General features: G+C 40.3%; 1 protein-coding gene and 1 pseudogene across 1 annotated transcript in view; both read right to left on the reverse strand.

Moving 5' to 3' along the window:
* The window catches only part of ablim2 (actin binding LIM protein family, member 2), a 381,429-nt gene that overhangs the window by 207,614 nt on the left and 145,941 nt on the right, over positions 1–27,874 (reverse strand). The gene's annotated exons all lie outside the window — the stretch shown is intronic.
* On the reverse strand, positions 17,024–18,577 carry LOC140725858 (importin subunit alpha-3 pseudogene; annotated as a pseudogene).

Here is a 27,874-nt window from a genome sequence, read left to right on the forward strand (position 1 = left end):
GAAGGAGGGAAAAGAGGAGAGCAGTAGTGATAGGGATTTCGATAGTTAGGGGGACAGATAAAAGGTTCTGTGGAAGAGCTCGAGAATCCAGGATGGTCCGTTGCCTCCCTAGTGCCGGGGTCCGTGATATCTCGGATCGAGTTCTCAGTATTCTCAAGAGGGAGGGTGAGCAGCCGGATGTCGTGGTCCATGTAGGGACCAATGACGTGGGTAGGAAGAGTGAGGAGGTCCTGAAAGGTGAGTTTAGGGAGTTAGGTGCCAAGTTAAAGAATAGAACCTCCAGGATAGCAATTTCAGGATTGCTACCAGTGCCACGTGCAGGTGGGTTTAGAAATAGTAAGACAGTGCAGATCAACACATGGCTGAAGACATGGTGCAGGAGGGAGGGCTTCGGGTTTATAGTTAATTGGGCAGTTTTCCAGGGAAGGTGGGACCTGTTCCGGTGGGATGGTTTACATCTGAACTGGAGGGGGACAAATATTCTTGCAGGTAGGTTTGCTAGAGAGGCTCCAGTGGATTTAAACTATAAACCGCATTTCCAGAAAAGTTGGGATATTTTCCGAAATGCAAAAAAAACAAAAATCTGTGATATGTTAATTCACGTGAACCTTTATTTAACTGACAAAAGTACAAAGAAAAGATTTTCAATAGTTTTACTGACCAACTTAATTGTATTTTGTAAATATACACAAATTTAGAATTTGATGGCTGCAACACACTCAACAAAAGTTGGGACAGAGGCATGTTTACCATTGTGTTACATCACCTTTCCTTTTAATAACACTTTTTAATCGTTTTGGAACTGTGGATACTAATTGTAGTAGATTTGCAATTGGAAAGTTTGTCCATTCTTGCTTGATATAAGACTTTAGCTGCTCAATAGTCCATGGTCTCTGTTGTCTGATTCTCCTCTTCATGATGCGCCATACATTTTCAATAGGAGATAGATCTGGACTGGCAGCAGGCCAATCAAGCACACGCACTCTGTGTCTACAAAGCCACGCTGTTGTAGCCCGTGCAGAATATGGTCTGGCATTGTCCTGCTGAAATAAGCATGGATGTCCCGGGAAGAGACGTCGCCTTGATGGCAACATATGTCTCCCTAAAATCCTAATATATGCCTCAGAGTCAATGGTACCTTCACATACATGCAATTCACCCATGCCGTGGGCACTGATGCACCCCCATACCATCACAGATGCTGGCTTTTGCACCTTTCGCTGATAACAATCAGGGAAGGTTTTCATCATTGGCACGGAGAACTCGACGCCCGTTTTTTTCCAAAAACTAGCTGAAATGTGGACTCATCTGACCATAGCACACAGTTCCACAGTCTTTCGGTCCATCTGAGATGAGCTCGGTCCCAGAGAACTCGCCGGCGTTTCTGCATAGAGTTGATGTATGGCTTCCTCCTTCTGTAATACAGTTTCAAGTTGCATTTCTGGATGCAGCAACGGACTATGTTAAGTGACAATGGTTTTCCGAAGTACTCCCGAGCCCAGGTGGCTATGATTGTCACAGTAGCATGACGGTTTCTTAGGCAGTGCCGCCTGAGGGCTCGAAGATCACGTGCATTCAACAGTGGTTTCCGACCTTGCCCTTTACGCACTGAGATGTCACTGAATTCTCTGAATCATTTCACAATATTATGTACTGTAGTTGTTGCAAGACCTAAATTCTCTGCAATCTTGCGTTGGAAAGTGTTCCTTTTGAACTGACTAACAATTCCCTCACGAATTTTGGCACAAAAAAGGTGAGCCACGACCCATCCTTGCTTGCAAAGACTGAGCCTTTGATGGATGCTACTTTTATACCCAGTCATGATACCTCACCTGCTACCAATTAGCCTGCTTAATGCGGAGTCTTCCAAACCGGTGTTACTTGAATATTCTGTGCACTTTTCAATCTTATTTTAACTCTGTCCCAACTTTTGTTGAGTGTGTTGCAGCCATCAAATTTTAAATTTGTGTATATTTACAAAATACAATTAAGTTGGTCAGTAAAACTATTGAAAATCTTTTCTTCGTACTTTTGTCAGTTAAATAAAGGTTCACGTGAATTAACATATCACAGATTTTTGTTTTTATTGCATTTCGGAAAATATCCCGACTTTTCTGGAAATGGGGTTTGTAGATATAAAGGGGGAGGGGAACCAGAGTGTAGAAACAGGTGTATGGGAGAAGGAAGAAAAAGACAGTAAAGTTGTTTGCACCATTAGTGATAAACGGTGAGTAAGAGGTGAAGAATTTCTTACATTTTTTTTAGATATTTATTTTAGACTGTGAGGACACTCGGTCCTCGTTTATTGTCATTTAGTAATGCATGCATTAAAAAATGATACAATGTTCCTCCAGTATGATATCACAAAAACACAAGACAGACCAAGACTAACTTACAAAAACCACATAATTATAACATACAGTTACAACAGTGCAAACCAATACCATAATTTGATAAGGGCAGACCATGGGCATGGTAAAAGAAAGTCTCAAAGTCCTCGATAGCTCATCATCTCACGTAGATGGTAGAAGGAAGAAAAACTCTTCTTGCCATGAACCTCCAGCACCGCAAAGCTTCCCGATGCAGCCTCTGGAAGCATCCAACCACAGCCAACTCTGGGTCCATCCAAAAAACTTCGAGCCTCTGAACAGCCCTCCAACACCGAGCACCATCTCTGCTGAGCACATTGACCTCGGCCCCGGACACCAAGCAACAGGCAAAGCCGAGGATTCGGGGCCTTCCCCTCCAGAGATTTCTCGATCACACAGTAGCAGCGGCAGTGAAACAGGCATGTTAGAAGTTTCACCAGATGTTCCTCCGTGCTTCTCACATCCGTCCCCATCAGATCAGGATTGTGCATGGCCCCTACTTACAGATAACAGATATTCATTCCTGGAGTAGCCACGTTTGCTGCTGTTGCGCCGCCATTTTCTCATGGTCATTTATTTTTAATGCTAGGAGCATTGTAAGAAAGGTGGATGAGCTTAGAGCATGGATTGATGCCTGGAAATATGATGTTGTAGCTATTAGTGAAAAATGGTTGCAGGAGGGGTGTGATTGACAACTAAATATTCCTGGATTTTGCTGCTTCAAGTGTGATAGAATCAGAGGGACAAGAGGGGGAGGTGTTGCATTGCTTGTCAAGAGAAAATACTACAGCAGTGCTCTGGCAGGATAGATTAGAGTGCTCTATAGGGAGACTATTTTGCGTGTAATAACACTTATAGGGGTGTATTATAGACCACCTAATGGGAAGCAAGACTTGGAGGAGCAAATCTGTAAGGAGATAGCAGATATTTGTAGTAAGCACAGGGTTGTGATTGTGGGAGATTTTAATTTTCCACACATAGACTGGGAAGCCCATACTGTAAAAGGGCTGGATGGTTTGGAGTTTGTAAAATTTGTGCAGGATATTTTTTGCAGCAATACATAGAGGTACCAACTAGAGAAGGGGCAGTGTTGGACCTCCTGTTTGGGAATGAGATGGGTCAGGTGATGGAGGTATGTGTTGGGGAGTACTTCGGGTCCAGTGATCACAATGCCATTAGTTTCAATATAATTATGGAGAAGGATAGGACTGAACCCAAGGTTGAGATTTTTGATTGGAGAAAGGCTAACTTTGAGGAGATGCGAAAGGATTTGGAAGGGGTGGATTGGGACAATTTGTTTTATGGGAAGGATGTAATGGAGAAATGGAGGTCATTTAAAGGTGAAATTTTGAAGGTACAGAATCTTTTATGTTCCTGTTAGGTTGAAAGGAAAGGCTAAAAGTTTGAGAGAGCCTTGGTTTTCAAGGGATATTGGAAACTTGTTTCGGAAAAAGAGTGATACCTACAATTAATATAGGCAGCATAGAGTAAATGAGGTGCTCGAGGAATATAAAAAATGTAAAAAGAATCTTAAGAAAGAAATTAGAAAAGCTAAAAGAAGATATGAGGTTGCTTTGGCAAGTAAGATGAAAATAAATCCAAAGGGTTTCTACAGTTATATTAATAGCAAAAGGATAGTGAGGGATAAAATTGGTCCCTTAGAGAATCAGAGTGGACAGCTATGTGTGGAGCCAAAAGAGATGGGGGAGATTTTGAACAATTTTTTTTTTCGGTAGTCACTAAGGAGAATGATATTGAATTGAGTAAGGTAAGGGAAACAAGTAGGGAAGTTATGGAAACTATGATGATTAAAGAGGAGGAAGTACTGGTGCTTTTAAAGAATATAAAAGTGGATAAGTCCCCAGGTCCTGACAGGACATTCCATAGGACCTCAAGGGAAGTTAGTGTAGAAATATCAGGGGTTCTGACAGAAATATTTCAAATGTCATTAGAAACAGCGATGATGCCAGAGGATTGGCGTATTGCTCATGTGGTTCCATTGTTTAAAAAAGGGTTCTAAGGGTAAACCTAGCAATTATAGAGGCCTGTCAGTTTGACGTCAGTGGTGGGTAAATTAATGGAAAGTATTCTTAGAGATGGTATATATAATTATCTAGATAGACAGGGTCTGATTAGGAACAGTCAACATGGTTTTGTGCATGGAGGGTCATGTTTGACAAATCTTATTGAATTTTTCGAAGAGGTTACAAGGAAAGTTGACGAGGGTAAAGCAGTGGATGTCGTCTATATGGGCTTCAGTAAGGCCTTTGACAAGGTTCCACATGGAAGGTTAGTTAGGAAGGTTCAATCGTTAAGTATTAATATTGAAGTAGTAAAATGGATTCAACAGTGGCTGAATGGGAGATGCCAGAGAGTAATGGTGGATAACTGTTTGTCAGGTTGGAAGCCGATGACTAGTGGTGTGCCTCAGGGATCTGTACTGGGTCCAATGTTGTTTGTCATATACATTAATAATCTGGATGATGGGGTGGTAAATTGGATTAGTAAGTATGCAGTTGATACTAAGATAGATGGCATTGTGGATAATGAAGTAGGTTTTCAAAGCTTGCAGAGAGATTTAGGCCAGTTAGAAGAGTGAGCTGAACGATGGCAGATGGAGTTTAATACTGATAAATGTGAGGTGCTACATTTTGGTAGGAATAATCCAAATAGGACATACATGGTAAATGGTAGGGCATTTAAGAATGCATTAGAACAGAGTGATCTAGGAATAATGGTGCATAGTTCCCTGAAGGTGGAATCTCATGTGGATAGGGTGGTGAAGAAAGCTTTTGGTATGTTGGCCTTTATAAATCAGAGCATTGAGTATAGAAGTTGGGATGTAATGTTAAAATTGTACAAGGCATTGATAAGGCCAAATTTGGAGTATTGTGTACAGTTCTGGTCACTGAATTATAGGAAAGATGTCAACAAAATAGAGAGAGTACAGAGAAGATTTACTAGAATGTTACCTGGGTTTCAGCACCTAAGTTACAGAGAAAAGTTGAACAAGTTAGGTCTTTATTCTTTGGAGTGTAGAAGGTTGAGGAGTGACTTGATAGAGGTATTTAAAATTATGAGGGAGATAGATAGAGTTGACGTGGATAGGCTTTTTCCATTGAGAGTAGGGGAGATTCAAAACAAGAGGGCATGAGTTGAGAGTTACGGGGCAAAAGTTTAGGGGTAATACGAGGGGGAACTTCTTTAGTCAGAGAGTGGTAGCTGTGTGGAACAAGCTTCCAGAAGAAGAGGTAGAGGCAGGTTCGATATTGTCATTTTAAAAAAAGTTGGATAGGTATATGGACAGGAAAGGAATGGAGGGTTATGGGCTGAGTGCAGGTCGGTGGGACTAGGTGAGAGTAAGCGTTCGGCATGGACTAGAAGGGCCGAGATGGCCTGTTTACATGCCATAATTGTTATATGGTTATATATGGTTTCCCTCCAGAAAGGTTTACAAAGATATCCTGTATTCTGGGAACAGAATATTGATCTATTTTGAGTACAAGGTTCATGGTGACCTTAAAATCACCACAGCTCCTGACAGACCCATTCTGCTTGGTTACTCGAATCACTGACAATACCCATGGGCTCTACTGATCCTTGGAAAGTATTCCTTGAGCCTACATGCAATCAGGCTAACTGGCTACTTTATCATGGATGGTATAAGAATCACGGACGAGCTTTGTAAAATTTGGGTGTAGCATTTTCATTTAATACTATTTTACCCTTGATATATTTGAGTTTTCCAGTGTCATCCCTCAAAACCGCTGTGACATTACCCAGTAGTTTTCTTAATTCGCTTTCAGTTGACTCTGTTGTAGGGGATGCGGCATGCAAATAATGGATGGATTTCCAATCAAGTTGTAGTTGTCTCAGACACTCAAGTCCCTACAATCCTGGCCCTCCTGTTGTTACCACATACAAGCCCAATGTGGCTTGTTGGTTGTTGTATTTCACTGTTACCGATGTCATTTCCACAGGAATTAACTTTTGTCCAGTACATGTTCTTAGTTGCATTTGAAATGCCATATTTGAAAGATGAAATCTTTGAAATGCCATTCAAACTTATTTTGTGGAATCACTGAAACAGCTGAGCCAGCATTCAATTCCAATTTAATTAATTTGCTGCCCACTTCTGGTGTAAGCTATATTGCTTGTTTCTTGTTCTACAAATACATCCTTTATTACAGATACCAGTATTTTCCTCTATTACTGACAGTAAACGAGTAAGTTGATAGTTCCTAGTTCTGATTAATATTTTCCTCCCATATCCCTAAAACATGCAGGTCGGCAAGTTAACTGATCACTGTAAATTGCACCTGGTGAGTAATGAGTGATAGAAGTTGGAAGGAATTGAAGAGAGTGTGGAGAAAATAAAAAAAATGGGATTAATATAGGAATAGTCAGGTATGACAGCATACCTAACTATCTCACTTTTTTAAAAAAATTCATTATTTCTGGTTTTGCATGTTTTTTAATCTATTCAATATATGTAATTGATTTACTTGTTTATTTATTATTATTATTTTAAATTTATTTATTATCAGTATTTTTTTTCTCTGCTAGATTATGTATTGCATTGAACTGCTGCTGCTGCTAGTTAACAAATTTCATGTCACATGCCGGTGCTAATAAACCTGATTCTGATAGTGGTTGATGGTTGCTGAAGTGTCTGTTCCCATGCTACATCAATAGCTCTATGGCTCCTTTCTTAAACAGTAGGATAACATTTTTATCCTCCAATCCACTGGAACAATTTCTGAATCTATATAACTTTGCAAGATAGCACAAGAGTATTTACTATCTTTATATGAATCTCCTTCAAAAAAATCTGGGCTGTAAATTATACAGTCTCTGATTTATCAGCTCTCAAACTCACTAACTTCTCTAGTACTATTGTTTGACTAATAATAAGCCTTTAAATCTTTGCTCGTCCCCTTCATTGTCTGAGAAATTTGATAGGTATTATAGACAGAGTGATAAAGTAACACAGCACATAAGCAAAGCCTTTGAGCCAAAGAGTCCATGATGACTAAGATACCCATTTTAGCTAGGCACATTTGCCATGTAGGCCATAATCCTCTACACCTTCCCTATTTTTAGGGGAGATTTGGCATAGCAGTAATTACCACTGGATCAATAATCCAGAGACCCAATTATACACTGGGGATACGTGTGCAAATCCCACGATGGTAGATGCTGAATTTGAATTCAATAAAAATATCTGATGACCGTGAAACCATGTTGATTGTTTTAAAAACCTATTTGGTTCACAAATGCCCTTTGGGGAGGAATCTTGACATCCTTACCTGTCTGGCCTATATGTGACTCCAGACCCACAGCAATGTGGTTGTCTCTTAAATGCCCTCTGAAATGGCTTAGCAAGTCATTCAACCGCTAAAATGAAAATAATAAGGAATGAAGCCAGATGGATAATGCAGCATTGACCTGGGCACTGGAAACGACAACAGCAAAACCAGCCCTGCCGACTCTGCAAAGTCCTCCTTACTAATATCTAGGGATCTGTGCCAAAGTTGAGAGAGTTGTCTCACAGACTAGTCAAGCAGCAGCCTGACATGGTTGTGCTGACGGAATCTTACCTTACAGTTAACATTCCAGACTTCACCATCACCATTCCTGGGTATATACTGATCACTGGCAGGACAGACAGTGGAGACACCTAGCAGAGGTGGTGGCACAGTAGAGAGGGAGTTGCTCTGGCAACTCTCAACATCAACTCTGGACCCCATGAAGTCTCATGGCACCAGTTAAACACGGGCAAGGAAACCTGCTGCCAATTACCATGTACCATCCTACCTCAGATGATGAATCAGTACTTCTCCATGTTGAGCAGCACTTGGAGGAGGCACTGAGAGTGGCAAGGGCACAGAATGTACTCTGGGTGGGGGACTTCGAAGTCCATCACCATAAATGGCTCGGTAGTACCACCACAGATCAAGCTGGTTCGGTCCTACTGGACATAGCTACTAGACTGGGACTACAGTAGGTGGTGAGGGAACCAACAAGAGGGAAAAACACACGACCTCATTCTCACCAACTTGCCTGCTGTGGAAGCATCTGTCCATGACAGCACTGGTGGAAGTGACCACTGCACAGTATTTGGGAGACTAAATCCCATCTCCACATTGAAGAAACCCTCCACCGTGTTGTGTGGCACTGCCATAAGTGCTAAATGGGATAGACTTTGAACAGATCTAGCAACCCAAGACTGGACATCTATGAGGCGCTGTGGGCCATCAGCAGCAACAGAATTGCACTCAACTACAATCTGTAACCTCATAGCCTGGCATATCCCCCAGTCTACAATTACCACCAGGCCAGAGGATAAATCCTGGTTCAATGACGAGTACAGGAGGTCATGCTGGGAACAACACCAGGCAAACCTCAATATGGGGCGTCACCCTGGTGAAGCCACAATACAGGACTACTTGTATGCCAAACACCATAAGCAGCAAGTAATTGACAGAGCTAAGTGGGCCCACAACCAACGGATCAGATCTAAGCTCTGTAGTCCTGCCACATTCAGCCGTGAATGTTGGTGGACAATTAAACAACTCACTGGAGGAGGCGGCTCCACAAATACCCCCATCCTCAATAACAGAAGAGCCCAGCACACCAGTCTAAAAGACAAGGCTGAAACATTTGCAACAATCTTCAGTCAGAAGTGCCGAGTAGATGATCCAGCTCGGCCTCCTGCAGAAGTCCCCAGCATCCCATATGTCAGTATGCAGCCAATTTGATTTACTCCACATGATATCAAGAAATGGCTGAAAGCACTGGATACTGCAAAAGTTATGGGCCCAGACAAAATCCTGGCAATAGTCCTGAAGACCTGTGCTCCAGAACTTGCCACCTCACTAGCCGAGCTGTTCCAGTACAGTTACAACACCGGCATCTACCTAGCAATGTGGAAGATTGCCCAGGTATGTCCTGTACAGAAGAAACAGGACAAGTCCAACCCAGCTAATTACCACCCTATCAGCCTACTCTGAATTATCAGCAAGTTAATGAACGGTGTCATCAACAGTGTTATCATGCAGCACCTACTCAGCAATAACCTGCTTATAGATGCCCAGTCTGGGTTCCATCAAGGCCACGAGCTCCTGACCTCATCCGTTCCTTGGTCCAGACATGGACCGAAGAGTTAAATACCAGAAGTGAGATGACAGTGATAGCCCTCAACATCAAGGCAGCATTTGACCAAGTATGCCACCCAAGGCGCCCTAGCTAAAATGGAGTTGATGGGAATTAGGGGGAAACCCTCCATTGGTTGGAATCATACCTGACACACAGGAAGATGGTTGTGATGGTTGGAGGTCAATCATCTCATCCTCAGGACATCACTGCAGGAGTTCCTCAGGGAAATATCCTATGACCAACTATCTTCAGCTGCTTCATCAATGACCTTCCTTTCATCATAATGTCAGAAATGGGGATGTTCACAGATGACTGCACAATGTTCTGCACCATTCGTGACCCTCAGATAGTGAAGTAATTCATTCCTAAATGCAGTAGGACCTGGACTATATCCAGGCTTGGGCTGACAAGTGGGAAGTAACATTCGAGCCAAGCAAGTACTAGGCAATGACCAAGAGAGGCTCTAACCATTGTCCCTTGACATTCAGTGGCATCACTATCACTGAGTCCGCTACTATCAACATCCTGGGGGTTTACCATTGATAGGAAACTGATCTGGTCCAGCCATATAAACACCGTGGCTATCAGAGCAAGTCAAAGGCTAGGAATCCTGCAGTGTGTAACTCACCTCCTGACTCCCCAAAGCCTGTCCACCTTCTACAAGGCTTAACGCACCTGCATGAGTACAGCTCCATCAACACTCAAGAAGTTTGACACCATCCAGTAAAAGGCAGCCCACTTGATTGGTACCCCTTCCACAAGCATCCAATCCCTCCCCCATTGACAAACAGTTACAGCAGTTACTAGAAGATGATAGCAACAACACACCAAATTTCCTAAGCAGCACCTTCCAGACCCACAACCTCTAGAAAGATGAAAACAGCATATACCTAGGAACACTCACCATCCTGACTTGGAAACGTATCGTCGTTCCTTCATTATCGCTGTGTCAAAATCATAGAATTTCCACCTTAACAGCACTGTGGGTGTACCTACACCTCGGGGACTGTAGCAGTTCAAGAAGGCCTTCTCATCAGCACCTTCTCAAAGACAACTAGCGATGGGCAACAAATGCTGGCTTAACTGGCAACACGCACACTGCGTAAATGAAAAAATAAAATAAATTCTATATCCCTATCCAAATATTTTTAAACATTACTTTGCGCCTGGCTTAACCACTTCCTTTGGCAGCTGATTTATATACTGTTATGAATGTGAAGCAACTCTGAGGGGCCGAAGGGTACAAAGTCCCTTTTTGAGAATCACAAGATCGCTATTAATTCGGGTCTGGGACCCAGGAAATGAGAGAGAGACACACAGAATACACAAGATTTGGAATGTGTCCTGGCCTCAGCGGAACGTTACCACTGATACTGTACTATTCATTGAAAACCCTCGGGACAACCAGAGTGGTCTGGTTGAGGGATTGCATCATCCCAACCTGATTGACATCTGAGACCCCGTCAGTAAGGATAAAAGAGGGTCTGGGGGAACAACCCCTTTAGATGCACCAGGAGAAACACTAGAAATCCCGTGATAGCGTTTTATAGCGAACGCCGGTGAGAGCTCGTGTGCGTCCTCCCTTGCCGGGGTGGCGGGCTCATCACGGAAGAATGGTTTAGCTAAAGGAGAGGCCACAAGTGAACGGCCACACCAACGAGACTCCAACAGATCGAAATCATAAAGGAAAGTCAGCAAGTTTTTCTCCTAAATCTCTCTCTCTCTCTCCAACAAATTGCAACACAGCGGTCCCCAACGGCTGCAGCCTGCATGAACTGAGTGAACTTTATATTTCCATCGGACAATACATTATCCCCTAGACAACGATAGAGCTTATTTCTTATTGATTATTATTATACCCACACTTTTAGATTTAGTATTGACGACGTATATTACCTGTATATTTGCATTGATACTATTTTTACTAATAAATACTGTAAAAAATAGTATCATCAGCCTTCAACGGACGTCTCCATCTTTGCTGGTAAGTGACCCAGTTACGGGGTTCGTAACAATACTCACCACCCTGTGTGTGAAGAAATTGCCCCTCAGGTCCCCTTTAAGTCTTTCCCTTCTCACCATAAACCTCTGCCCTCTAGATTTTGCTTCCCTTTCATTGGGAAAGGAGACCATGTACATTCACCCCACCTATATCCCTCATGATTTTATAAACTCTGAAGAATAAACTGCTAGCCTACCTAACCTCTTCCTATAATTCAGGCTCTTGAGTCCTGGCACGCTTTCCAGCTTAACCAAATCTTTCCTATAACTGGATAACCAACTCACCAGTTTTGTGTACAATTGCAACATAATATCTGAACTCGTATACTTAATGCCCCAACTGAAGAAAGACAGCTTGCCAAGTGCACTCCTCACTATCCTGTCTAGCTGTGACACCATTTTCGAGAACTCTGAACTTGGACTCCTTTTTCTTGTTCTTCAACACTTTCCATGGACCTGTTGTTCACTGTGAAAATCCTACCTAGTGTGTCTTCCCAAAATGCAACAAATCACACTCATCTGAAGTGAACACCATTTGCAATTTCTCAGCTCACTTACCTAGCTGATTATTCTTGATCATTTTCTTTGTCTACTATACCACTTTGTTCTTTGACAGATAAAACAAATCATTTACTTCCTCTGCCATTTCCTAATTCCCATTGTAAGTTCTTATACCTCTGTCCACCATGCTAGCCTTTATGCTTCTTGTCAGACAATCATTTCTTTATCATGCTTTTTTTGATCAATTTCTTTGTCCTCTTTTGTTGAGTTCTTATCTATCTCCAAGTTCAGCCTGGCTCAATTCAAGCCCCATCTGTTAAAGCTCAGTGGGGGGTTGGGGCAACACTATGGGGAGGCATGATATATGGAAGTGCCCCTTTCCCACCTAACAGAAGATGCCTTAAGTCCCGCATCAGCTGACAAATTCATCTCCACCTATCCTACCAGTTTCTCAAATGCTCTTCCATGTCTATGGAGTGTCTGTAAGTTAGGCACTTGTAATTTGTATTGTTTTTGGATCAAAAACAGGAAATACTGGAAGTTCTCAGGTGAGTCCAGTAATATTACATTTTATCAGAACCTGTCCCTGTCAACAATCAATAGACCAAATGAGAACTTCCACAACAGTGGTGCTGCATTTGGTTTCAAGAGAAGTTCCAACCACGTATCTGCTTAGCACCAAATATGTCTATTTGGATCACTATAGCAGAGTCACACCAAACCCAGGCAAATCTAATGAATGGTCATCAAAGTATAGCGTTAACTCTGCTTTATTCTCCACAGAAAAAAGTAAATGGATATGTTCTGAGCAAGCACTGGAGTTCACAAACATCATCCGCGGCTGTGTAGAGAACTATGGCCCCAGGAGGAAAACCCAAGTGTTTCCAAACTGGAAACTCAAGGACAAACCGACAGATTCACTCACTCCAGGTCTGTGGCATTCAAATTGGGTGACCCTGACGTATACAAGAAATTGAGGTATGGTCTTTGAATAGCTGTTAGGAATGTCAAACAATATCAGTCAAAAATCGAATAGCAAAGCAGCCATCCGTTGCAGCAAGGCTTATAATGGGTTACAAAACAAAATTGGGTAACATCACCAACAAGCACACATCCTTTATTGATGAGTTTAATACATTCTATGCACATTTGGAACTAAAGGTCAGTAAAATGTCATTAGCCAGCCCAACAGCTTCCAGGGCATCTGTTCCCACAGACACTGCTAAAAATATCAGAACAATTTTTCAGAGAGTGACGCTTCAAGAAAGCATCTGACCTGAATGCAGTCCCACATGTCCTTGAATCCTGTGCAAATCACCTGAGGGAGGCAGTTGCAGATGTTTTTAACCTCTTCCTACTTCAATCTGAGGTTCTCTTCTCCTTTAAGAAGATGACTATCATACCAATGCCAGAATAAAATAAGATAATCTGTCACAATGATTATCATCTGGTGGCTTTGACATCAGTCATTATGACGTGCTTTGAGAGGGTGATCATGAACTCATTAACTTCACACTTTACACCTACTGCGATTCACCGAACACCAAAACAGGTCTACAATGGATACTATCTCCGCCTTTGGAGCAACTGGAAAACAAAGACACCCAAGTCAAACTACCACACAAGATGCTTCAGGAACTCAACAGGTCAGGCAACAACTATGGAAATGAATAAACAGTTGATGTTTTTGGCTGAAGCCCTTCTTCAGGACTAGAAAGTAAGGGGGAAGATGTCAGAATAAAAAGGTAGGGGAGGGAAAGGAAGATAGCTAGGTGATAGGTAAAGGCAGGTTGGTGGGTAAGGTAGAGAGGAAGGAATCTGAAAGGAGGGGAGTGGATCATAGGGAGAAAAGGAAGAAGGAGATGCACCATGGGGAGGTGGTAAGCAGGTGAAAAAGGTAAAAGGACAGAGTGGGGAATAGAAGTAGAGAGAAATGGGTGGAAAACAATATTTTTACCAGAAGATAAAAAGCAACGTTCATGCCATCAGGTCAGAGGCTACCCAGACAGAACACAAGTGGTTGTTCCTCCACCCTGAGAGTTGTCTCATTGTGGCACAAGACGAGGCCGTGGACCAACATGTTGTAATGAAAATGGGAATTGGAATTAAAATGGTTAGTCATCAGGAAATTCCACTTTTGGCAGATGGAGCAGATGTGCTCAACAAAGCAGTCTTCCAATTTATGACGGGCCTCACCAATGTAGAGAAAGCTACATTGGGAGCACTGTTACAATAGATGACTTCAACAGATTCACAGGTGAAGTGTTGCCTCACCTAGAAGGACTGTTTGGGGCCCTGCATGGAGATGAGTGAGGAGGTGAATAGGCAGGTGTAGCACTTCGGCTGCTTGTAGGATTAAGTGCTCGGAGGGAGATTAGTGGGAAGGACAAGGGAGTCATGAAAGGAAACAGAGTGGTGGGGAGGGGAAAGATAAAAATGTGTTTGGTAGTAGGATCCTTTTGGAGGTGAAGGTGAAGTTACGATGGTGCTCAATAGCGACTCCTTTGAGTTCATCTATGAAAGCAGCTTAATTTCTACCTTTGAGGTCTCTCTTTTTTCTTTTCAGGGTAAATGGGGTTCTGTTGAAGATCCTGAGCTGGAGCTGCACTCAGACTTTGGTTCTTTGTGGTGGTGGGACCCGCTCCTGGGTCTTTTCGAAATGCCAATGACACAGCCTATATGACAAATGCGCCGAGGTTTTGCTGTCCTGTGGATGGACTGATTCAAATCAATCTCTCTCTCAGAACTAGGGAAGTGGGGGGGGGGGGGCAGAGCAGTGCAACAGCCTTTTAACATTGTAAATCATCAAGTTGTTTTGTTATGTATCCCCTCTCACTGTGAAAAAGGACATATTTTTTCTCTTTATTAAGGGGAGAGGGAGCCTGTGGTATGTCAAAGTGTCCGATGAACAATTAGCCTTTGTTGTACTGCAGATCATGGTCTTTATTGTGGGCTTTGCTATTGCATACTTGGTGAGTGGAGGGTGCTGATGCTTTTTTTGCAGAAGTGGGTGGGTGGGTGAGGATCGTTGCCTTCTTCTGCTTGTGCGTGGGAGGAGGAAGTGGGGGGGGCTTTGGGGTTCTAATAATTTAACTGTCACTCATTCTCTGGGGCACCCTTCTGTTTTCATAGATGTCTGTGAAGAACAAGAATTTCAGGATGTATATTACATACATTACTCTGATAATTAAATGGAACTATTGAGATGGTAGATGTTGCAGAGAATGATGTGTTGGATGTGGAGACTCGTGGGGTGGTAGGTGAGGAGAACAGGAACTCTATATTGTTAAGGCAGCGGGAAGATGGGATGAACACTAATGTCTGGGAAATGAAAGAGATGCAGGTGAGGGCAGCATCGATGGTGGGAAGAGGTATAGTCAAAATAAGTCAAACTAATTGTTGACAAGAGATCACTGGCTCTCCTCTCAGCCTTGAATCACCTGGACAATAGCAATACCTACATCATGTTGCTGTTTATTGATTACAACTCAGCATTCAACACCATCAGATTCTCAGTACTAACCAACATGTTTACAAACTATGGATTCTGTTCCTCTCTCTGCATCTGTATCCTTGACTTCCTCATCAGGAGACGACAGTCAGTGCAGATTGGAAATAACATTTCCTCTTTACTGAGGATCAACACCAGCACACTTCAAGGATGCACTTCCACATCCACTTCTTTATTTTCTCTACACCCATGACTGTGTGGCTAGACACAACTTAAGCACAGTTTATATGGCAGAGATTGATAGGTTCTTGATTGGACATGGCATCAAAGGTTACAGGGAGAAGGTCAGGAAATGGGATTGAGGAGGAGTAAAAACAGCATCAACCATGATTGAAGGGCTAAGCAGAGTCAAAGGGCCAAATGGCCTAATTCTACTCCTATGTCTTATAAATTTGCCAATGACCCAACTGTTGTTGGCAGAATCTAAAATGGTGACAAAGGAGGCGTCCAAGAGTGAGCTGGTTGAATGATGTTACAACCTTGCATTCAACGTAAGTAAGACTAAGGAACTGATTGTGGACTTTAGGACAGGGAAATCAAGGAAACAAGCACCGACTCCTCAAAGGATCATCAGTGGAAAGGGTGAGCAGTTTCAAGTTCCTAGGTTACAACATCTCTGAAGAGCTATCCTGGGTCCAACATATTGATCCAATCAATAAGAAAGCATGTCAGGAGCTATATTTCATTACAAGTTTGAGGAGATTTGGCATATCACCAAAGACTCTAACAAATTTCTACCGAGATACCATGAAGAGCATTCTAACTGGTTTCATCACCTTCGGGTATGGTGGACCACTGCACAGGATCAGAAAAGGCTGCAGATTGTTTCAAGCTCAGCCAGCTCCATCATGGGCACTAGCCTCCACAGTATCAAGAACATCCTCAAATGGAAATGCCTCAAAAAGGCGACATTCATCATTAAAGACTCTATCATCCAGGTTATGCTCCCTTCTTATTCCTATCATCAGAGAGGAAGTGCAAGAGGCTGAAGCCACACACTCAATATGTTAGAAACAGCTTCTTCCCCTCCACCATCAGATTTCTGAATGGCAAAGAACCAACCCATGAACACTACCTCTCTATTTCAAAACCACATAAGATTAGAAAGATTGTTGACTCTGTGGGTTAGAAGATGTATGATGTGGAATTGCTGAGTATTGAGAAGTACGCACTTCTAAAAAGACCGCAAACAATGATTCAAATGATCCAATCCAAAAAAGGTAAACTCACATTGTTGTTTACTGGACTTTATTGAGTTGCGGAAGAAATCAAGTCTGCCTACACTTACATTAAATTGCATGCATAGGAACAACTCTGATCAGAAGTTAATTTTCCAGATAAGTGAATAGCAACCATGATTTGAAAAGATGAGTTTTGTTCTATTATGGATATTCAAGGATATCAAACATAATCTGTAGAACCGCTCTCCAATTGAAGGCAGCATTGTATCCAATGAGGATTATTGAAATCTTTAATCACATATTTAGATCTGGAACCCTTTCTCTGGATCATCTGCAGAAGAATTAAAACTGAGTTTTGCATCTTGCGCTTTTGCTGTTACCACATAAGTGTTATCCTCTTCCTCTGATGTCAACTGATCAAGAATATCATATGCCAGTTTATATATCTCCTCATTTTCATGAAGTTGTAGTTGTTCAATTATTTGCAAACCTCCACACTCTTCAATCTGATTGACTATCAGTTCTGTCTTATCATTTGCTGTATTGATTATATTACTTAGCCCATCCAGCACCACTATAATTATCTGAGGGTCCATCAGTGTAAGCAGCTTGCAAAATGGAATGATTACATTCTGTTCAACTAAATAATCAATCTGTTCTTTTCTGCCACTATTAGCTAGATTGGCTATGACCCAAGCAGTTTCTTTTTGAGTTGCAAAGTCCCCATTTTCCATTAGTTTTACAACTGGAGGAACAAGGTTAGCACTGATTACTGCCTGTTCTTGCTGCTGGTTCCCAGCAGTGACATTGGAGAGAAACCATACTGCATCTTTACACACTTTTGCATTAGAATGAGTTAACAGTGCTGGGAAATAAGAAAGTGCTCCGCAGTTCAAGACTACTTGTGCTTGTTCATCAGTGCCAGTTACTATATTTCCTACAGCTCGCAATGAAACAGTTTGAATATTAACTTCCTGATGGCCAAAAAGAGGCACCAAATGAGGAACTATTCCTGAGTCTATAACCATCTGAATCTGATCATCTTCAGCATCTGTTATGAAAGACAAAGCTAAGATAGTATCTATTAAAGTATGAACATCAGTGTGGTGAATAAGGTCACGCAAAGCTGGAAGAATCTCTTGAACAACTTCCTTTGGTAGTGGAGGATCTTTCTGACGGCAGATATTGACAATGACCCATGTGATCGTGTGAAGGAGAGTAAGAGGTATCGAACAATTGACAAAAGATGTAATGGGTTTTATCACTCCTAAACCAATGACATAATCTCTATATTTGGATCCATCAGCTATGATATTACCTAAAGCCAAAAGTGCTTGCTCACATACATCCTGATGTGGAGAGCTTATCAGATTTAACAGGAGTGGCACAGCATTTGATTTAATCACAGCTTCTGTATGTTCTGATGAACCATAAACAACATTTGCCAAAGCCCATACTGCTTCAAACTGCAACGGATGATTTTGGTCCTGTTCCATACAATGCATAAGAATCGGAAAAATGCCAGAGGTGATTAAATCACCTACTGGAGGAGCATATTTACTGGCGATCAGCTCTCTAGCAGCTTGCACTCCGCTGAGCTGAATTTCCTGGTTATCACTAGTTGCATTTTTTATTATTTCATCTAATGATACATTTTGAACTTTGGCATCACCATCCAGATCAGATTCTTCATTGCTTACTAGAACATTTCTCCGCTTTAAGTAGTGTTCATCTCTTCTGATTTTTCTTAGTTCAACAACAATCTCATTTTGTTGCCGTCTCATAGTCTCCAGACCCCGTCCCTTTTTCTTGAAATTCTTAATCCTTTGATTGTCTAATTTGTTGTTTTCTGCCATATCCATTTGCTTCTTGGAAAAAGGATCAACTTAGAAGAAATGTTGATGATTCAATAACTGCAGGTCTTCCATCCAGTATTTCTTCAGCTTGATACTCAGGAACAGACCACTCACCATAACTTTTCAATGAGGTAGATATCTGACTAACAAACTGTCTAAGAGAATCGACAGTTGCAAAAACAGTGTTAATGTACCATGCAGCCTCTTACATACTGGCCTCAGTCATGATATGTCATCAAACCAGTATTATGACATGTTCAAGCCAACTTCCCAGCCAATCAATCTTCAACATTCAAATGAGGTCTCAACATATAAGTTTAGTCAGTGTTCTATCTTTATGACTAATTATTTCAAAATTCTGCAGACAAAATAAAAATTGCAACCTTGTTCATATTACAAAACCGAACTGACAGTTAAGTCAGAATTCTAGGTTTTATATTGCTAACCTACCTTAAACAAGATGGGATAACAGTGGAGAAAGGGGACATTTGGGCAAAGAGGTCTATATTACTGTCCTAATTACAATTCTTGAGCTCCTGACTGGACAGCCATAGTGCCAATTCCTGATTCTTACCCGTCACCATATCAAATACTGGTGAAGGGAGTGAAGAACTGAATTACGATATCCTCTGTGGAGTCCAAAAGATCTTAAGAGATAGGAGCAGGATTAGGCCATTTGGCCCATCGAGTCTTCTCCACCATTTCATCATGGCTGATCCATTTTCCTTCTCAACCCCATTCTCCTTCCTTCTCCCTGTGACCTTTCACACCATGACTATCAAGAGCCCATCAGCCTCCACCTTAAATACATCCAATGACCTGGCCTTCACAACTGCCTGTGGCAACAAATTTCACCGATTCACCACCCTTCTTATAAAGAAATTCCTCCTCATCTCCATTTTAAATGGACATCTGTCTATTCTGAGGCTGTATACTCTGGTACCAAACTCCCCCACTATAGGAAACATCCTCTCCACATCCACTCTCATTTAATATTAATGAAATTCTCCCCACCTTCTAAATTATGGCGAGTATGGGCCCAGAGCCATCAAACACTCCTCCTATAATAACCCTTTCATTCCCAGAATAATTCTCGTGAACCTTTTCTGAACCCTCTTCATAGATAAGTGGCCTAAAACTACTCACAATACTCCAAGTCAAATGGAAGCAGCTAAACCTCTAAAAAGCATAATGCGAAAAGAAGCCAACTTTATGTGAACAACAGATCATTTTCAGAAGAGAAAGGGGTAAAAATAACCATCCCAGAACTGTTTATTTTAAACTTATGTCACTAATGCATCTTCTTATTTAAAAATTTACAGATGGTAATTTATCTTTATGTATTACGTGTATGAGTTATTGCCGTGCACCTTGGTCTAGAGGAAAGTTGTTTCAACATGTGCTCAGCTGAATGACAATGAAACTTGAACTTGAACTTAATGGATTGAACAGCAAGCTATGACAGTCAGTTAAACGAACAGTCAAGGAAAGTCAGAAGGTTTAACTGAATTCCCGTCTATGATAAGTGATTTGAGTATTGTTAAAGAGCAAGTTGTGCTAAACATTAGATTGAGTGTTTTCTCAGTTGATGCCATCTGGGGCAGAGAGTCAATGCCATCCATACTTATTCAAGTTCACTTCTGTCCCCAGAAATGCAACATGAAGTCTGCCAGCTGACTCACATTGGTAGCAGGAACATCTATCTATGCATGTGACATATGGAATGGGAGGGTTAAGCAGAGGACTATTCATCCTTATAATTCAGCCTCCAATACTTACTTGCCTTCAGTGCAATTTACTTGCATTATTTACTTGTGTAAACGACAGTAAATTCTACTTTGAGAGTAGGTTTTTTTTCTTGATTGGGCAGTTTTTTTTAATGGATTTTTTTTCTCGTAAATACATCACTCCTGGTTGTATCCGTGCCTTTTGGTTTAATCTGTGCTTGTGTAACATTTCTTTTATATAATATTAAATTCAATTTTAAACATGGATGTTAATAAAATTAATATAATATCTTGGAATTGGAATGGTGTGAATTACCCCATTAAGCGTAAAAAGATTTTTAAGAAATTAAAAACACAACACAGATATTATATTTGCACAAGAAAATCATATATGGAAACAGAATGAGGACAGATTTTTCCAATTTTGGAAAGGACCTTTGTACCATTTGCTGTCGAATAATAAAATAAGAGGCGTATCTATCTTTCTTAGCCCCAAAATCCTTTTTGTACATTTTAATACTATTACTGAGTCGAATGGAAGATACTTAATTGTTACTGGTTTATTATGCGAGCAAAAGGTAGCTCTGGTGTGTGTATACGCACCTAATGTAGATAATTCTGATGTTTTTAAGAAACTTTTTTCTGAGTTACCGAATTTGAATGACTATAACTTGATCATGGGTGGTGACTTTAACTGTTGTTTAAATCTGGCGATTGACAGGTCATCGACCAATCCGTCGCTTCTTAATAAAGCGGCGGTCTGTATTAATTCTTTTTTATTAGAATATGGCCTGGTTGATTTCTGGAGATATAAACACCCCAACGATAAAGATTTCTCTTTTTTCTCACACATTCATCATAAGTACTCTTGAGTTGATTACTTTCTTTTAGACATACGTTTGTTATACTCCGTTGTTGAGTGTGCGTATGACATCATTGCCCTGTCAGATCACGCGCCTTTAAAGTTAACCCTGAAGCTTTCGGATAGCTTTTTGAAAATGTCACAGTGGAGACAGAATCCCGTATTGTTACATGATCCAGCTTTTGTTAGTTTTATTAAGGAGCAAATTTCTATATTTTTTGAATTTAATACAACTGAAGGAATGTCAAACCTGGTTATATGGGACACGCTGAAATCTTTTCTTAGGGGACAGAATCTCATATTCAGCATCTTTGAGAAAGAAAACTAAAGCGGAATTGTCAGTGCTTATTAATAAAATTAAAGAGATAGATATAGCATATTTAGTTAAACCTACTGAAGAAATATATAAAGAAAGGATTGAACTTCAATCACAGTATGATTTGCTTCTGACCTTTCCCATTGAACAGCAAATTTTTAAATCTAAAAGTTTATTTTATATACATGGGAAAAAATTTGCTAAGTTTTTGGCGGGTCAGTTAAAAGCTGGGATGGTCAGAAGACAGATTTTAAAAATTCGTAGACCAGATAGAATTGAAACTTTAGATCCTTATGAAATTAATAAGATATTTATGGATTTCTATTCTAATCTTTATAAATCTGAATTCTCTGATAATACTATTATTATGAATAGATTTTTGCAAAGGTTAAATATACTTCAAATTTCAACTCAAGATGTTGATATATTAGATGCACCTATTAAACAAGAGGAGATAGCCAAGGCCATATCCTTTATGCAATTAGGGAAAGCTCCAGGACCTGATGGTTATACGTTGGAATTTTACAAGACTTTTCATGAAATGCTTATACACATCGTCAACAAACATTTACCGATTCTATATCCTCTGGGAACCTTCCAAAAACTTTTTATGAGGCATTAATTTCATTGATTCCTAAAAAAAGGAAAAGACCCACTGGAATGTGTATCCTATAGACCTATTTCTTTATTGAATGTAGATTTTAAAATTCGCTCTAAGATTCTAGACTTGAGAATATTTTGCCTAATGTTATCTCTAATGATCAAAAAGGATTTATTAAAAATAGGTACTCACATTTTAATATTCAAATATTGTTAAATATCATTTATTCCCCCTCAGTCAAAGAATCTGAATGTATTGTATCTCTGGATGCAGAGAAAGCCTTTGATAGGGTGGAGTGGCCTTATTTATTTCAGGTTTTGAAGAGGTTTAATTTTGGCCCGGGATTTATTTCCTGGAGTAAATTGATTTACCATGGCCTAGTGGCTGCGGTTATAACTAATAATCAAAAGTCTCCTTATTTTAGATTATATAGAGGAATCCGTCAGGGTTGTCCTCTTAGTCCTTTATTATTTAATTTGGTTTTAGAACCACTTGCTATTGCTCTTAGGGATTCTAATTCTGTGCAGGGTATTAAAAGGGGATAAATTACATAAGGTTTCATTATATGTGGATGATTTATTAGTTTACATTTCAAACCCTAGGAAATCTATTCCCTTTATGTTATCTACATTTACTGAATTTAGTATTTTCTCCAGATATAAACTTAATTTACATAAAAGTGAATTATTTCCTATTAATAATTATTCTGATTATTATGATCAAATACCTTTTAATATTGCTAAAAACCATTTCACTTACCTTGGTATCAAAATTACTAAAAATTTTAAAGATCTATATAAGTATAATTTCTCCCCTCTAATTTAATATACTCAACAAGTGCTTTCTAAATGGTCGCCTATGTCAATGTCATTGATAGGTCAAATAAATGCTATAAAAATGGTTATTTTACTAAAATTTTTATATATATTTCAAGCAGTTCCCTCTTTTGTTCCAAAAACATTTTTTGATAAAATAGATTCTATGATTTTGTCTTACGTTTGGAATAATAAAAGCTCTAGAGTGAATAAACTTTTATTGCAAAAATCAAAAAGAGATGGAGGACTGGTCTTACCAAACTTTAGATTTTATTATTGGGCAATTAATATTCGTTATATTACTTTTTGGATTTATGATATAGATAACCAGGATCATAACCATGGTTACATTTGGAGAAAAATTCAGTAACCGAGTTTTCTTTAGCTTCTTTATTAGGAGCTCCCTTTCCTTTTTCGTTCTCCAGAATAAGTAGACAAGCTCTCAACCCTATTGTTAAACATACTTTAAAAATCTGGTTTCAGTTTCGTAGATTTTTTGAATTAAATAATTTTCTACTCTCTAGTAATATTTAATCTAAATTTTTTTAAACCATCAACTCTGGATAAGGCTTTTTTAACATGGAAAATTAAGGGAATAAAAACTTTTTTATATTTGTTCTTACAGGATTGTTTAATGTCTTTTTCGCAGTTAAGGGATAAATATGACATCTCTAATACACATTTTTAAAAAATACTTACAGGTTAGGATTTTTTTTTTTACGTGATTTTCAACGAATTATCCTTTGGCCTGCTCTTCAAATTTGGTTTATGCTATTTTTCAGCTTAAACCATTTCAAAAACAATTAATAGCTATCATTTATAAACAGTTAATGAATGCTCGCATGTCGCCTAATAATACAGTTCAACACCCTTGGGAAATAGAACTTCAACATTCACGTTCAGATGATCAATGGAGTAAAATTTATTATCTAGTTAATAATTCATCTATCTGTGCACGCCATTCCTTAATTCAGTTTAAGATAGTACACAGGGCCCATATGTCCAAAGATAAATTGGCACATATTTTTCCTAATATAAGCCCTATTTGTGACAGATGTAACGCAGAGATGGCTACTCTAACTCATGTTTTGGTCCTGTGTAAGCTTAAATAATTTTTGGAGGGATGTGTTTAGAATACTATCTAAAGTTATAGATGTGGATGTTCAATCCAATTCACATATGACAATTTTTGGGATCATTCCAGGGGAAGTAGGTAGAGTATCTGCTTCCGCTCAACATGTGATAGCCTTTTCAACTTTACTGGCTAGGAGAGCTATCTTGTTATACTGGAAAGATTCTAATCCACCTACTGTTTTTTATTGGCTCTCCTCCATTATGTCATGTCTAATCTTGGAGAAAATTAGAAGCCGGATGTTTGATACATCTTTTAATTTTGAGCAAGTCTGGTGACCCTTTATTCAATATTGTCATATGATTTAATTTATTTTTTATTTATTTATTTTTCTTTATTCTCTTTAGGGAAAATCCATGAAGGTTCGGAGGTGACTGGAAGGATGTTTTCTCTCTTTCTTTTTCTTTTAATTTTATCCTCAAATGGACTGCCCAATCTTTCTTTTCTTTTCCTTTTGTTTTTCTTTTTTTGTTCCAATTTAGTTTAGTGGGTTTTTTTTCCTTTTATTAAATAAAATGTTCCAATTTTTTTTAACGATTTGTTAAGAGGAGTTGTGGTTTCTTGATTACATTGTATGTATAACAGTGTAACATTATACCTATCTGATTTTGACAATATATACTTTTCTTTACTGCTGTTTATACGTCTTTTGTATTATCTGTTTGCTAAACTTCTCTGATTTGTGTATTTTTTACTGGAAAATCAATAAAAAGATTGGAAAATGAAATGAAAATAAAGGAAAAAACAAAGAGGCACTTGATGATTTAAGTGCAGAGCTCTGATCATATTTCTTCACTACAGGAAGGATTTTGTAGCAAAAGTGATTCAAAAGAGATTGTGTGCAAAAGAGATTCACCAGTAATGGAAGGCTTTACTTATAAGCAGACATTGGTCAGACTGGGCATATTCTCAAGAACAAAGTTCAGATCCTCTCCCAAACTGATGCTTAGACCCAGACACCCAATGGAGCAGAGAAGTGGCAGCAAGTTGGGTGGAGAGGCAGCAATGAGGAGAGCAGCAAAAACAATGGTAACTGTCTCTTTAAATATGAATAAAATGATGTACCAGATGTGTAACCTGGTTCTTATTTGAGTTCATCACAACTATTCTTGTCTTTAATTATTATTCCTCAGTCCCTTTTATCATCCAGGGAATTCTGGCATTGGTTCTCTTCCCATTCTTCCTTTAAGATAATGTACTTAGCCTCTGAAGAAATCTGATCTAATAACTTAGCCACTTAAGCCTGTACTTGGCCTCTGAAGAAATATGATCTAAGTGACTTTAACTATGGAATGATTGTCTTTGCCAGACAGGGTGGTTTGAGTATCTGAGAACCTATTGATCTCCTGAGATTTATTTATTTATTTATTTATTTTTCACACAGCAGTCTCTGGACTTTATAGACAAAGGTGAAATAAACAAAAAAAAACATGCAGCCAGAGGGAGTTCTATGGGAAAAATGCCTTGTTAATGAGAGAGGTCAGAGTAGAATTGTTCACGCTGGCAGGGAACTGTTAGTAACTGAAAAAAAACATGCATTACAACAGTGGTGTGCAGAAGAACATTCCTGAATGCACAACAGGTCGAACCTTGAAGTGGATGAGCTACAGCAGCAGAAGACCTCACCGGGTTCTACTCCTGTACCTGATAAAGTTCAAAGTAAATTTATTTTCAAGTATATAGTATGCATACCATATGCAACCTTGAGATTTGTCTTCTTATAGGCAGCCACAAAATTAAAAAAAACCAATAGAACCCATTGAAAAAAGACATTGAAAAAAGCTGCAAAGTATGAAAAAGAAATAAATCGTACAAACTGTAAAAAGTAAACAAATAGCACTCAGAACTAAAGTTCATTAAAGTGAGTCCATAGCCACGAAACCAGTTCATCACTGCAGCTGGCCCAGAGCCCATTAGTTGCAGGCCAGGGCCTCAGTTCAGCGCAGAGATGAGTAAACCTCACAGAACAGCAAGCTGAACACCAGCCCTTTTCTTGCCTCTGATTCTGACACCCTGACCTTTTCAATGTAGCCTAGTGCTTAAATCGACCAAACACTGGGCCATTCCTTGCCTTTGGACCAGGCTCTGCACTTCAATACTGCCCCAAGTCCACTCCAGCAATAGCCAAACATGGGCTCATACCTCGCTCCAAGCCCCAGGCCCCACCGTCTGAAGGCCGCTCAAATCTGACCTTTTCAATCTGGCCCGGTGCTTAAATTGGTCAAACATTAACTTGCTACTCCTTCTCAGGCCCAGGCACTAATGCTTCAATTCAGCTCCAATTCCACTCCAGCAATGGCCAAACGACAGCTAGTTACACGCTCTTGGGCCCAGGCCCTGCTACCTTCAATCGGCCCGTACCTGCTATGCCTCTGAGTATCTAGGTATATTGCAAGCTTTAAGATTCAGTATTTATCTCCAACTTTAGGTAACTTGCTTTGTCTATATCAAACCTGCAAGACATTCATCTGTGATATTAGCTCAGACTTCTCCCTTTAATCTGCTGTGCATCTGTCACAGCCCTGGCATTAGTAAACATAAAACATTTATTTAAACTTAATTACCCTCGAAATTTCTCAATAAACCATTTGACTAGCTCTTATCCTATTATAGTGTCACGCAGGTGAGAAACTGCTAGAAAATTCAGCAATCTAATGAACAAGGAGGCAATTAAAAAGAGAGAGAGGACTCTGGCTTGGACTCTGACTTGGTATTGATAACACTTTTAATTGTGACCTTGAGAGAGAGAGAGAGTACGGCACCAGCTGAGACACAAGCTGGGAAGTCGCCATGGTAACAGCTCAGAGTGGTTGAGCTAACAGACGGGTGGAATTTTGGATGGAATATAAAAGTTGAGGCCTGTGATAACCGCAGAGGAGACACGACCCGGAGGAATTGCGGAAGCTACCCGAGAAACAACTGATGGAGTTTAAGACCACCACGAGGGTGGAGGCCACAGACCGATTAATTTCAACCCGTGTTTACCAGTGTGGGTAAGAGCTTGCCTGTGGGGGTCTGCTGGTGGTGAACCCGTGCCGTGGGTTAGTAGATCGTTCCCTGTAAGGGGCTCTGTCCGTCTGTGTCTGTGTGGGGTTCACACGAAGTGACTCTAAAGACTTCGGAAGCAAGAACAACTAAAGCTGCCAACTTAAACAACAACTCAATTACCTCTCTCTCTCTCTCTCTCTCTCTCTCTCTCTCTCTCCACCAATTCAACTCGACGCAACACAAAGTGAACTGAACTGCTTAAACTTACCTGACACCATAAGACTGATATCTACCTCCGGGACTATCTTTGTATCCACACACAGAGAGAGAGAGAGAGAGAGAGAGAGCGAGAGAGCGAGAGAGAGAGAGATAAATTAAACACAAAGTACACTGCAGATGCTGTGGTCAAATCAAGACATACAAAAAAGCTGGATGAACTCAGCAGGTTGGGCAGCATCTGTTGAAAGGAGCAGTCAACGTTTCGGGTCGAGACCCTTTGTCAGGACTAAAGAAGGAGGGGGCAGGGGCCCTATAAAGAAGGTTGGGGGAGGGTGGAAAACCAATCAGAGGAAAGATCAAGGGGTAGGGGAGGGGAAGCAGGGAGGGGATAGGCAGGAGAGGTGAAGAACGAATCTAAGGGGAAAGCACTATGGGTAGTAGAAGAAGGCAGAGTCATGAGAGGTGATAGGCAGCTAGAAGAGGAGACAGAGTGAAGGTGGGATGGGGTAAGGGAGAGGGAGGGAATTACCGGAATTTGGAGAATTTGATGTTCATACCAAGGGGCTGGAGACTACCCCGATGGTATATGAGATGTTGTTCCTCCAACCGAGGTTTGGCCTCATCATGGCAGCAGAGG

Source organism: Hemitrygon akajei, chromosome 4 (genome assembly GCF_048418815.1).
Source record: "Hemitrygon akajei chromosome 4, sHemAka1.3, whole genome shotgun sequence".
In the NCBI taxonomy this organism is placed as follows: domain Eukaryota; kingdom Metazoa; phylum Chordata; class Chondrichthyes; order Myliobatiformes; family Dasyatidae; genus Hemitrygon; species Hemitrygon akajei.